Here is a 12,569-nt window from a genome sequence, read left to right as displayed (position 1 = left end):
AAACCGAGGCCCAGAGAGGGAAGGAACCAGCCAGTAAGTCACAGAACCAGGGTTCGAATTCGGGCAACTCCTAAGACCAGGTGTTCTCCGCTACAGCCCTCAGCCCAGGTCTGAGCCTGGTTCAAAGCAGATGCTCTGTTACTGTTCAGGGAAAGGAGAGGGGGAGGGGAGAGCAAGGTAATAATGGTGTGAACCGCTGTCACCAAGCCCTCTTCTCTTGAGATCACTCAAGGTTCTTTCTCACCCAGCACCTGACTTGATGCTCTAACTTAGGCAGGTCCGAGTCGGGATGCTCATTACCTAGATGAGTTAAACTGAGGTACAGAGAGCAAAGTGGCTTATGCAAGGGCACCCAGCAAATATGTGTTAGGAATCTCCAGCTTATTTTAATAAGGTCATAATTGTTCACTCCTTTGATCTCCATTCTAATAACTCAAGAGAGAGCAGCCAAAGAGATGTGGATTCGCCTACACCCCTAACTAAGCATCACCTACCTGAGCCTCGGTTTCCACGTATGTAACACGGGGTGCTGTGGGGATTAGAAAGGACGTTTGTCAAGCCCCCAGCATGGGCTTCAGCTCCCAGCGGTATTGTTGTTTGTCCACCTTTGTCCAAGGACACCCGTCATATCTGTGTGGAAGACCAGTTGTCCAGGCAGGAAACGTGCCCTTGTCCACACTGGGGTGGGGTTCTCTGTCCAGGATCTGCCTCTGCCTGTCTGCCCTGCCACACTCAGCTGTCCCTGCTCTCCGTCCCATCTCAGAAACCTCCACCTGATCACCTGCCCAGTCGCCCAGGTATCTTAATTCCAGGATGGAATGGGGTTTAGGCGGTAACACTGGGAGAACAAAGGCATCTTTGTCTGTTCTTGGACCACCACCCCCTTCTGACCAACCTGCCCCATTGGCTGATAAACTGGAGTTAGGTGTGTAACAAAATCTCTTGGGAATTTGTCTGGTGGGAGTCCCTTATCAGATAAAATTTATCTGATCGCCCAGTCCCCAAAGGGTAAACTGAGGAAGCTGCCAAGCTAAGGGGGAAAGGGTAGGGTCAGAAGAAAGAGGAGCCACGCCAGGCAGTCTGCCTCTGTTATTTCTGTGGATGCTCATGACAGCCAAGTGAGGTGATCACAGGTATCATCCCACCTTACAAGTGAGAAAACCAAAGTTGAGACCCTCAGGAGCTTCGTGAATCTGGGCCATTGTTCTCTAGCAAGGATGCTGGTAACCACTGCCCCAGCAGCTCCTGGTGTACTTTAACTGTAACTCATGCCTCTTCTCTGGCCTCCAGGGCCCTTGCAGGTCTGGATGGTGTCTCTGTGCACAGCTTCATCTACCACCCTCTCCCCATCGCTTACCATTCCAGCCCGCTGGCCTCCTTTCTACTCCTCCAAAACCCCAAGTCCGTTTCTGCCTCTGGGCCGCCAGGCATGCTCTTCCTTCTGCCTTTCTATCCTCCCCTGGCTTCACTAGCTACATAGATATTCCCTCTCCTGTGTCCATTAACCTCCTTCTCAGTCCCTGGACATCGATTTTTCCAGATGGTTTCTCCTTCTGTAATTACCGATTTACTCACCTGGCTGGTGCTGACTTGCTAGCCTGTGAGTTCCCTAAGGCCTAGGATTTGGTTCTTATTAGTCACTGTTGTACCCCCAACACCAATGCCTGCCACATAGCAGGAGCTCACTAAACTTCGATGAATGAATGAATGAGTGAATGGGTGAACAAATGAATGAATGACTGCCCATGCTCCCTCCCGGGCCCCTGCTCTGGGCTCCCCAAGGCCAGTCCCAGAGGCTCAGGTCAGTCAAAGGCAGCAAAGAGATGAAGTTATAAACCAGGGCAGGCAAATGGACTGTGCAAAGTTTTTTGAGAGGAAACTCAAAGATGCAGTGCTATTAAAAATTGATATTTCAATGAGATAATCCCTCTCCTAGGCTTTTAATTGATTGTCTAAAAAGCCTTCCTCTGTTGTTGTGCTTCTTTGTTTGCAGGGACCATTAATTTTTTTATGGACGATCAAACCCGGATAGATTGGAAGGGCCACCACACAGCTGATTCAAAAACAGTCACCAAGGCGCCAGGGACACCCATCTGAGGGCCAACCAGGAGAGGTGATGTGGCCATGGAGTTGGCCTTGGCTCTGGATTTGGGGAAGAGGAGAAGCCCCTGCATGTCCCGGGCATGCACACACACACACACACACACACACACACACACACTTGCCCCTGCCCCCAGACCCAATAGACAGGCTCGGTGAAGGGAGGAGGAACAGGAGGTGAGGGCCCCAAGGGTGGGGGCAATGGCTGTAAGGGGAAGCCCTGCTCTGGGAGTTGGGACCCCTGGGTTCCCTCCCCCACCCCCGTGCCACTAGTGGCCGGTTCCCCACCATTCCAGGCCTCTGTTTCCCCATCTGTCCCTTGCAGGGTGGGGCTAGAAGCAGACAGGGAAGAGAGGGTGAGTGAAAAGTTGGGACCTCCAGCTTCTGCTGCTGCACCTCTCTGGGCCTCTGTTTCCTCATCTGTCCAGTGGAGTGTCACTGGCACCAGGTTCAAGGTGGGGACTCTGAGGGCCACACAGAGAGCCAGGAAGGGCTGCTGGTGCTCACACCGTTATTAATCTCAGCATTCTTCTCCTGGCCCTCAGATCCGCGCCCCTCTCCCCTGAGGGTGACTTTGACCACCTCCTTCCTCCTCCCTCCGGGATGGCTCTGAATCAGCCTCCACGCTCTGCTGCAAGGCTTGTGGCTGTAGAGGTGTTCTGTGAGCACCTGTCTGCCTGGCCTCTGGCCGGATCTGCTTCTCTCCCGACCCCAGCCATCCACTCCATCAGCCTGACAGGCAGCCTCAGTGAGGCCCCAGGGGGTCCCCAGCTGTAGAGCACGAAGCCGAGGCTGGGCTGGGCCTGCCGGGCCCCTGGCCCTTTCTTACCTGCCTTGCCCATGAGCCGGCCTCCCTCACTCCCTCTCTGCTGCTGCATGCTCCTGACACCTCTTTTCTGGAAGGGAGAGACTGGCCAAGTAGGGTCATCTTCCTGGGTGTGTGTCTTGTGCAGTCACACAGGGCCTCGTACTTTGAAGGACCTTGTGTTTGGTTTAATGCTCTGTTGTCAGTGTCTTGAAATTACTAATAATTTTACAAGGAGTCCCACGTTTTCATTTTGCACCAGGCCCCGTAAATTATGTAGCTGGTGTTGCTGTCAAGGGACAGACCCGCTTCAGGAAATGGCCAGAGGGTGGGTCCCCAGAGCAGAGCCCCTGCCTTTAGCCATCACCCGTCCCATCCAGAGGACTGGCCTTATCCCACATCTTCCCTTGCTCACTTTACCCAGATCCCCCAGCTCAGAAGCCCATCTCCTCCCTACGGGGGCTCTGAGCGGGGAATGACTTCTCCAGGCGTCTCTATGGGAGGGGATTCTAGGGAGTGTGTCTTTTCTACAGGGAAAGCAAAGGGGTTCTCAAATCCACATGTTCCCCCCAGACTGGTACCACTTTCGTCAAGTGGAAGCATGGAAGCCACAGAACAGATGAGACATGAATTCATTTAAACGATCTGTAGAATTCATAATAGCCCTCAGTCACCATGTTGTTTTTTTTTTCTCCAGGCAACAGATATTAAAGGTACAACGGCTTTGACCTTATAGGTGTTGGAACATTTTCCTCCATCAATGTGCATCCTTAGATGGTAAAAGGGTAGAAATCCCTGCAGAGCAAACTGGCAAAATGCAGCTAAAACAAAGACAGGTCACTTTTAGAAACCTGTCCTAAGGAAGGCTGTAAGCCTGTGCAATATAGAAGCATGGGTACAAGTATTTAGCCACACAGCGCTCATTGTGGCATTGTTTACAAAAGCAAAAATAGAGACAGCTAAACAGCCGGTGGTCAGGGGCTGGGAAATAAATGACAGTACATTTCTCCAGGGGGATGCCGGACAGTCAGCAAGATGAAGCTTGTTAAAGAAAAGGGAGTGAGTAAAAAATCAGATTTGAATATAGCATACAATGCCGGCTTGGTTTTCTCTCCGTTTGTGTAGAAGAATCGACACCACAATGTTAGTGTCAGGGTCGTTATTTTTCTTCTTTTTTATCCCTGACTCTCCTGGCTCCTGGTGGCCAATCGCCAAGGAGTCAGGGACACTTGACTTTCTGAGGATCTCTTATATCTGTCCCTTGCCATCACCCCTTCTCACTACCTAAGTCAGACCACCTCTCTCCTGTAAGACTTGCCTTCGCTTCCTGTCTTGCTCCCCACAATTCCATTGAGACCCCTCCATGTATTCTCTAAGGGCAGCCAGAAGGATTTTTCCAAAATGCAAACTGGATCCTATCCCCTTCCCCGTTTAAAACCCTTGACTAGCTCCCTATTACTCTTAAGATGGAGACCAAACCCTTGAACTGGCCATCAAGACTCTGCATAGCCAGCCTCACTGAGCACCGTGTGTCCCCATCTCCCTCTGCTTTCCAGCCACTCGGGCCTCCTCCACGCTCTTATACAGGGCAGACTCTCTTCTGCCACAGGACCTTTGCACATGCATTTCCCCCAACTCAGAACACTCTGCCATCCCTCTCCACCACATTAACACACCCTTTTGCTTTCACCTTAAGAATCACTTCCTCAGTAAAAGCCTTCCCAGACAGGTCAGGTGCTCCCCATACCTCTTCTAGCACCCTGTAGCCCCTTTCCCTCTCTGCCCTCATGAGTTGCACCTGCAACTGTGGAGTTCTTAGATCCATGCCTATCACTTTTACTAGACTATGAAGTCCTCAGAGGCAGGCTGTTCTTGTCGACCACCGTGTCCCCAGTGCCCAGTGCCTGGCACAGAGTTAAGTGCTCAGATGTTTGTTGAATGAATCAGCGAATCAGTGAGGGAGGGAAGGCTGGCCTGACCACGCGGCCTCCCTTTACTGCTGGCTGGCATGCCTGTCCAGGGAACAGCTTGTCAGTCCTGCTAGTAGCATATGACACGTGTGCTCAGGACGGCAGCCCAGAGGGAACTGCCTAGAGAGAGCCATGTGCTGGGAAATGGGGCTGGAACGTCACCTCCTTCCTGAGAGCTGCTCTCTGCATTCATCGGAAATTGCCCCTTGCCCAGCCTCCTTGGAAGGAAGCAGAGGGAGCAAGGGGGCCCCATCTCCTCCTTCTCCACCCCCCTCCTGGTTAGTCCCCTTTGATGTGAAGGTTCCTGGGGAGGCTGGTTTGTGTCACTGTCCAGCTGGGGGAGGGAGACAGTTCAGGGCCTCATCTTGACTGGCGAACTGGCCCAGATCTCAGCGCTCCTGTACAGCAAGTGGAGGGGCCCGGGGCTCTCACTAACGCCAGCCTGTCACCAACAACATTTGAAAAGAACTCACCAATCCGATGGCTACGGTAAGGTTGCCTGGGATTCTGGGGACTCCTCCCAGCTCCAGATTTCATCTCCTCTGGCTCTGGCTCTGTCAAACCTGCCCTTTTCCCAAGAGCAGACCTGGGGGTATGGGAGGAGTGAGGGCTTTGCTGGGGGCGCCCCTGGGAGACCAGCACGGACAAGGATCCCCATGCTTCTAGGTTATGTCAAGGCCCCCAAAAAACAGAGACTTCATGGTCTCCAGTTCAAGTCTGGGCATGGCTACATCATCCTGGACAAATTCTTCTACTTACTGGGCCTCAGTTTTTCTACCTGTGCAATGAGGATTGCGACATCTACTCGAGATTGCTGCAGTGAGGTTCAGCAAGCTCGGATGGCGTTTCCCCAGGTGTGGACTCACCACCACCACAGCAAGTGGTGGGATGTCACACTCCACAAAATGGCCCTAACCGCCATGGGGTCGTGCTACGCATAAGCGATTCTGTGTTCATTTTTCTTTTCATCCTCTGATGGTTTCAAGAAGGTCTCAGATGGGTGGAAGTGTGGGTTCAGCGTTTCTCTAACGCTTGCTAAACTCCTTTTTAACAAAAGCCTTGGAGCCAGCTTTCTAGGCAGGCAATGTTAGCCAGCACACATTTAATGCATTTGTTTTATTTTCAAGGTATTTTATTTATGTAGTTTGCTCTTGAAGCAAATAGAAAAATGTGAGGTGATTTAAAGAAAAGCATTGAGCAAATAATAGCACAGGAGATGCTTAAATCTGGGAAAAATCACAAAGTGGCTGGAGTGGCTAGGGCTTGGGAAATATTGTTCCAGCATGGGCGAAAGTACTTTGGGTGAAAATACTTTGAAAACTGTCAAGTGATGTACAAACAGGAGTGTGGGCGAGGGACCAGAAGGGTCAACACCAGAGAAGGGCTTTGGGTTTCCTGGGGGTAAATCTTGGGCCTGAGTATATTATTAATGATTCAAAAACCAGTAACGTGTGATAATAGCTCTCCCTCCATTCTATACACTAGGCACTGGGGAGATGCTTCCACCGATGCTATTTTATCTAACTCTCATTGTTCCCATTTTGGGGGGAGGAAATATTGAGGCTCCAAATGGTGAAGGGTCTTGTAGCACAGCTGGGATCGACCCCCACGTGCTTCCCTGCCTCTGTCCTGAGTGAGGATTTTCAAGTACCCCCTCGCAGCGGGACGCCTGGGACAGGCCCTGAGGCCTGGGCTGCTCTCAGCACGGGAGAGGTAATATATCCGGCGTGTAACCCCTCACAGAGCACTGTCCCCACACCCTCCCCTCCAAAACAGTCCCATTGGAGGGTGGAGGTTATGGGAGGAGTAATCACTTCCTTTAACTTAAAGTAACAGATTTACTTAAACACGTTGTTTTAATTGAAAAATTTGCACGTGGCCGTTGTAGAAGATTTAGGGAACAGGCAAAAAGAAAGAAATACTGTGTGGATAACTAACCCGTTTTGGGTACACCCCACATGCAGGGTCCTGTTCCAGGGGGTCTGAATGTATTTCCTCACAACTCATCACCCCCACTTTACAGATGACAAAACTGAGGCACAGAGAGGCTAGATAAATTGCCCAACTGGTGGAACCAGGGCGTGAACTAGGTGGTTTGATTCCAGAGCCTACGTGCTTAAGCCACTGCCCTTGTCTGCCTGAAGCCCCCCTCTCCTTAGGAGAACAGCCTCTCAGGTGGGCCAGAGGGAAATAGAGGCTCAGAGCTGAATTCACACAGCCGACTCCTCGTCCCTTATTCATTGCCTCAGTTTCCCCAGGCAGCACATCCTGATTAGAGGCACCGACCACCAGGGCTTCATTGTTCCCTCTCAGCTGAGGAGGGCCAGGGGAACCAGAGCAGGAGGGAAGGCAGCAGGAATGCCACACGTGCAGTGCTGGTGCCCGTCCTTGGGTCCTGCGCGCACAGGTGTCGCCATCACAATTCCTAGGCTTAACCATTTGCTGCCCAGAGAATGCCCAGCATCTACTCCATCACTCTCCATCGCGGCTGCTCAGTCATGCCCCCTACACCCGACAAATCAGCCATGAGCCAAGGCCCAGAGCACCCAAAAGCCCGGAGTGTGCTCAGGTGAGAAGCAAAGCCAGTCTCCCGACCTAGAAAGTGTGTTGGCTACCGAATGAAAATGTAAGAAAATGAAATCAGCCTGCCTAGTGGGGCTGAGTGGCCCCACTGCTCAGCAGACTTGAGCCTCAAGGACCTGATAAAGCAAATGCAGCCGCAGACCAGGAAACTACCCCAACCTCGTCCCAAGCCTCAAGCCCAGCATCAATGCTGGACTAAAACTGGGGCTGGGAACCCCGGCCATGAGCTGGAGAGCCAAGCCCAGTTGGCACCATCCTCATTTAACCTCCCCTAATCCGTGCTGGAAGATGGATGGGCCATTCACCTGCAAATTTGGGGACATCCCTCGTCCCACCCATGATTTTAAAAGGAGGGCGCTGAGGTTCTGGGAGGGGACATGACTTGCCAATGGCCTCACAGCCAGAGGTCACCAGTCTCCATTGAAGGCTTTCCTGGTAACCCACAGCACCCCAACCTCCCCTCCCCCCACCTACACCCAGGGGTTGAATGAGCACCTACTGTGTGCAACTTCTGAGTTCAGATTTGGAAACTGCATCTTAGGAAGATTTTTCAGAGTAGTATTTTGCACATACTTGGTTTTAGGTAGCACATGAATGAAACAGTTCCATACTTCAAGACGTGATGTATATGTACGTATAAAATATGTTATATTGTGGGTGTGTGTGTGTGTATGTGTATGGAATCACACAATATGTCAATGTGTACTCTTTTTTTTTCTGGTTTCATTTACTGTCAGTATAATTATTTTGAGATTCATCCACGTTGTTGCATATATATTTCTTTGCTTTAATTGCTGTTGTATTTTACTGTGGGTACATAACTGTACAATTAGTAAAAAATGCAAACTAATAGTATATAGTGAGAGAAATCAAAGCAACAATTGCCTGGGGACTGATGAGGGTTGGGGAGGGGTAGAGGAGGAAGAAGAGGGAGGGAAGAAACTATGGAATGATGGATATGTTTACTATCTGAGTTGTGCTGATAGGTGTACCTATGTCAAAACTCATCACACATTTTAAATATGCACATTTTAAATATGTGCAGTTTATTGTATGTCAATTACACTTCAATAAAGCTTTACTATATACATTTTATATATATATGTCAACTACACTTCCATAAAGCTTTTATATATAATGTATTATATATAGTACACATAGTAATATACATAATACATTATATATATTATAATATATATATACTGGCACAATCCAGCCTGTGATTTGAACAATACTATTGTTTAGTTCAAGGGCAGAGCAGGGAAGGTGTTTATGTTTATTTTAATTGAGTTGGCTCTTCTGCTTCTGGAAAGACAGAGTAGTCCTACTTTTCTCTATACCTCCCACTAAGAGCAACTGAAAACTCTGGAATTTATATGTAAAACAAATACAAGAACACTCTGAAACACTAGACCCCCTCTGACAGCACCCCGGAGGGGAGGGAGAGGGGCACCTTATTACTCCCAGGTCAAGTGCAAGTCCAGGTTCCCCATGACACTGCAGCAGGAGAGCCTCCCTACTGGCTGGGAAGGTGGGTGTCATTATAGCCTAGGCTCCCCATTCAGCCTTTGCTGGTGTGGGGAAGGGTGGGATCACAGTTTTCTTCTGTGGTTTTTGGCTGGAGTAGATAGTTATTGTCTAAAAGTTTTCTGTCTTGCCAGGATACCCCTTTCCTGGTCCTGTGGCTAGAGAGAGCGGGCTTTTGGGGGGGCTTTTCTGTCTGTGCCCATTGGTATTTCCAGGTTGCTGGTGTTCTTCAGCTCCAGGTGTGCAATATATGAGGCAAAATGAAAACCCAGGGAACTCATCACTGTGTTTATGCACCAAACAACAGAACTACAAAATATGTGAAACAAAAACTGATAGAACTAAAAAGAGAAAAGGAAAAATCCACAATAATTGTTGAAGACATCAACACCCCTCTCTCCACGATTGATAGAACAACTAGATAAAAAATCAGGAAAGATATAGAACTCAACAACACCATCAGTCAACAGGATCTGATATTTCTAGAACATCCCACTGAAGAAATTGAATGCTTTCCTCCTAAGATCAAGAACAAGGCAAGGATGTCAGCTTTCACTACTCTTATTCAACATAGTACTGAAGGTTCTAGCCAGTGCAATAAGGCAAGAAAAGCAAATAAAAGACATACAGATGGGAAAGGAAGAAATAAAATTGTCTCTCTATATGCAAATGACATGATCATTTATGTAGAAAATTTCAAGGAATTAACACCAAAAGCCTCAAACTCCTAGAATTAATAATTGAATGCAGCAAGATTACAAAATACAAGATAAACATACAAAAATTTTATTTCTATATAGTAGCAATGAACACATGGGTAGAAAAAATTTAAATACGATACCATTTAAAATCACCAAAAATAATTAAATAAAATGCTTAGGTGTAAATCTAACAAAATGCGTATAGGACTTGTATACTGAAAACAAAATAATGCTGATGAAATAAATCAAAGACCTAAATAAATGGAGAGACATACTGTGTTCTTGGATTGGAAGACTTAACATAGTAAAAATGTCAGTTCTCCCCAAACTGATAAACAGGTTGAATGCCATTTCTATCAGAATCCTAGCAAGATTTTCTGTAGCTATAGATAAGATTAGTCTAAAATTTATATGTAAAGGCAAAGGAGATAAAATAGATAAAACAATTTTGGAAAAGAATAAAGTGAGAGGACTCAGTTTACCTGATTTCAAGACTTATTACATAGCTACAGTAATCAAGCCTATGTGCTATTAGCAAGGAAAAGACACATAGATCAATGGAACAGAACAGAAAACCCAGGATGGATCCAGCTAATTTTTGATAAAGTTGCAAAAGCAATTCAATGGAAGAAAGAGAGGAAGCCTTTTAAAAAAACGGTGCTGGAACAATTGGACATCCATAGGCCAAAGCTGGGGGAGAATACCACATCAACCTAAGTCTCATACATTCTACAAAATTTAACTCAAAATGGTCCACAGACTTAAATGTAAAACATAAAATGATCTAACTTTTAGAGTAAAACATAGGAAAGAGTCTTTATGATCAAGGTCTAAGCGAAGAGTTCTTAGACTTGGCACTGAAAGCACAATCCATAAAAGGAAAAATAAAAATTTGGACTTCATTGAAATTAAGTTTTACTTTGTGAAAGACCCTGTTAAGTGGATGAAAAGACAAGCTACAGACTGGGAGAAAATATTTGTAAACCACCTATCCACAAAAGGACTAGTATCCAGAATATATAAAGAACTCTCAAAACTCAACAATAAAAAAGGCAAACTATCAATTATCAAATTAGAACATGGGCAAAAGACATGAGCAAACATTTCATTGAAGAAGATACACAGATGGCAAATAAGCACATGAAAAGATGTTCAACATTAGCCAGCAGGGAAATGCAAATTAAAGCCACAATGAGATATCCCTACACACTTATCAGAATGGCTTGAAAAGAAAAAAAGAAAAGTGATAACAACAAATGCTGGCAAGGATGTGAAGAAATGAGGTCATCATACATTGCTGGTGGGAATGTAAAATGATACAGCCACTCTGGAAAACAGAGTGGAAGTTTTAAAACTAAACATACAATTACCATATGACCCAGTAGTTGCACTCCTAGGCATTTATCCCGGAGCGATAAAGATTTATGTTCACACAAAAACCTGTACGTGAATGATTATAGCAGCTTTATTCATCACAGTCAAAAACTGGAAACAACCCAGACATCCTTCAGGAGTGTGCAAAACAAACAAACTGTGGCACATACATTCCATGGAATACTATTTGGCAACGAAAAAGACAAAGTATTGATACATGAAACAGCTTGGATGGATCTCCAAAGAATTATGCTGAGTAAAAAAAAAGCCAGTTCCCAGAGATTATATACTTATGATTCTAATTTTACAACGTTCTGGAAAGGACCGAACTATAGAAATAGAGAACAGATTAGTAGTTGCCAGGGGTTAAGGAGGGGTGAGAGGGGGAGGGAAGTGAGTTTGGCTATAAAAGGGCAACAGGAGAGATCTTGTGTGATGGAAATTTCTGTATCTTGACTGTTTCAATGTCAACATGCTCCTTGTGATATTGTACTCAGTTTTGCAAGATGTCACCATTGGGGAAACTGGGTAAAGGCGCATGGATTCTCTCCGTATTATAACTTACAACTGCATGTGACTCTTCAAATATCTCAAAATAAAAAGTTTAATTAAAAAAAAATTGGGTGACAGTACTGCAGACAGAGAGTGGATTGGGCAAAAATTAGGAGAATGAGAGAATGAAGAAGTTTCAGAAACCCCACTCTAGAGAAGATGCTTTTTTATTACGAACACTCTTTTGGTGCTTGCTGTTGGCCAAAACTCCTCCAAAGGTTACTGGTGGTGAAAAGACTTTGCTGTGATGGATCAAGTGCTGGGGGCTTTATGAGCTGTGGTTTGAAGCAAAGCAGGTGGGCTCAAATTTGGAAGATGTATGGGGGAGGTCAGGAGGTCAAGACCCAGGCCAGCTTGGCTGGCAGGGACGGGACGAGTGCGGCCACCTCCTCCCCTGGCCGCGTAAGACTGGTTAGCTCAGGCCCAGGGCAGAGGCTGCTGGGAGTCCCTGGGGCTCCCTTGGTGGCCACCGGCATGACAGTGACCTCCCTGGGAAATATTCAGGGGAAGAGAAACAGCCCCCTAAGAAGTTCCGTGGGCAAGACTAGGCCAGGCTGAGGCCCAGTGTCTATGAGGCAGGGGCATGGACTCCATGGGTGAGTGCTGTGGTCCTTGGGCCCTGGATAGCTTGGAGGAAGCTTCTCTAGAGTGGGATTTCCTTTGAGGAAACCTGGACAAGGGTTGGACTGGGAGGCATTTTCATTTTTTAGGATTTCAGTTGTTTAGGTGTGGCCTTTTGTTTAGTTTTGTATATTTGGTGTAAAGCAGTGGTTAGTGTGCATTAGAATCACCTAGGGGCTTGTTAAAACGCAGATTTCTGGGCACTACTAGAGATTCTGATTTTGCAGGTCTGGGCTGGGGCAGGGAATTTGCATTTCTAACAAGTTTCAAAGTGATGCTGATGCTGACCCTTCACTTTGCAAACCACTGCTGTAGAAGGGTGCAGACAAGAAAACC

Source organism: Balaenoptera physalus, assembly GCF_965194825.1.
Source record: "Balaenoptera physalus genome assembly, chromosome: 19".
Taxonomy (NCBI): domain Eukaryota; kingdom Metazoa; phylum Chordata; class Mammalia; order Artiodactyla; family Balaenopteridae; genus Balaenoptera; species Balaenoptera physalus.
Note: the sequence above shows the minus strand (reverse complement) of the source record.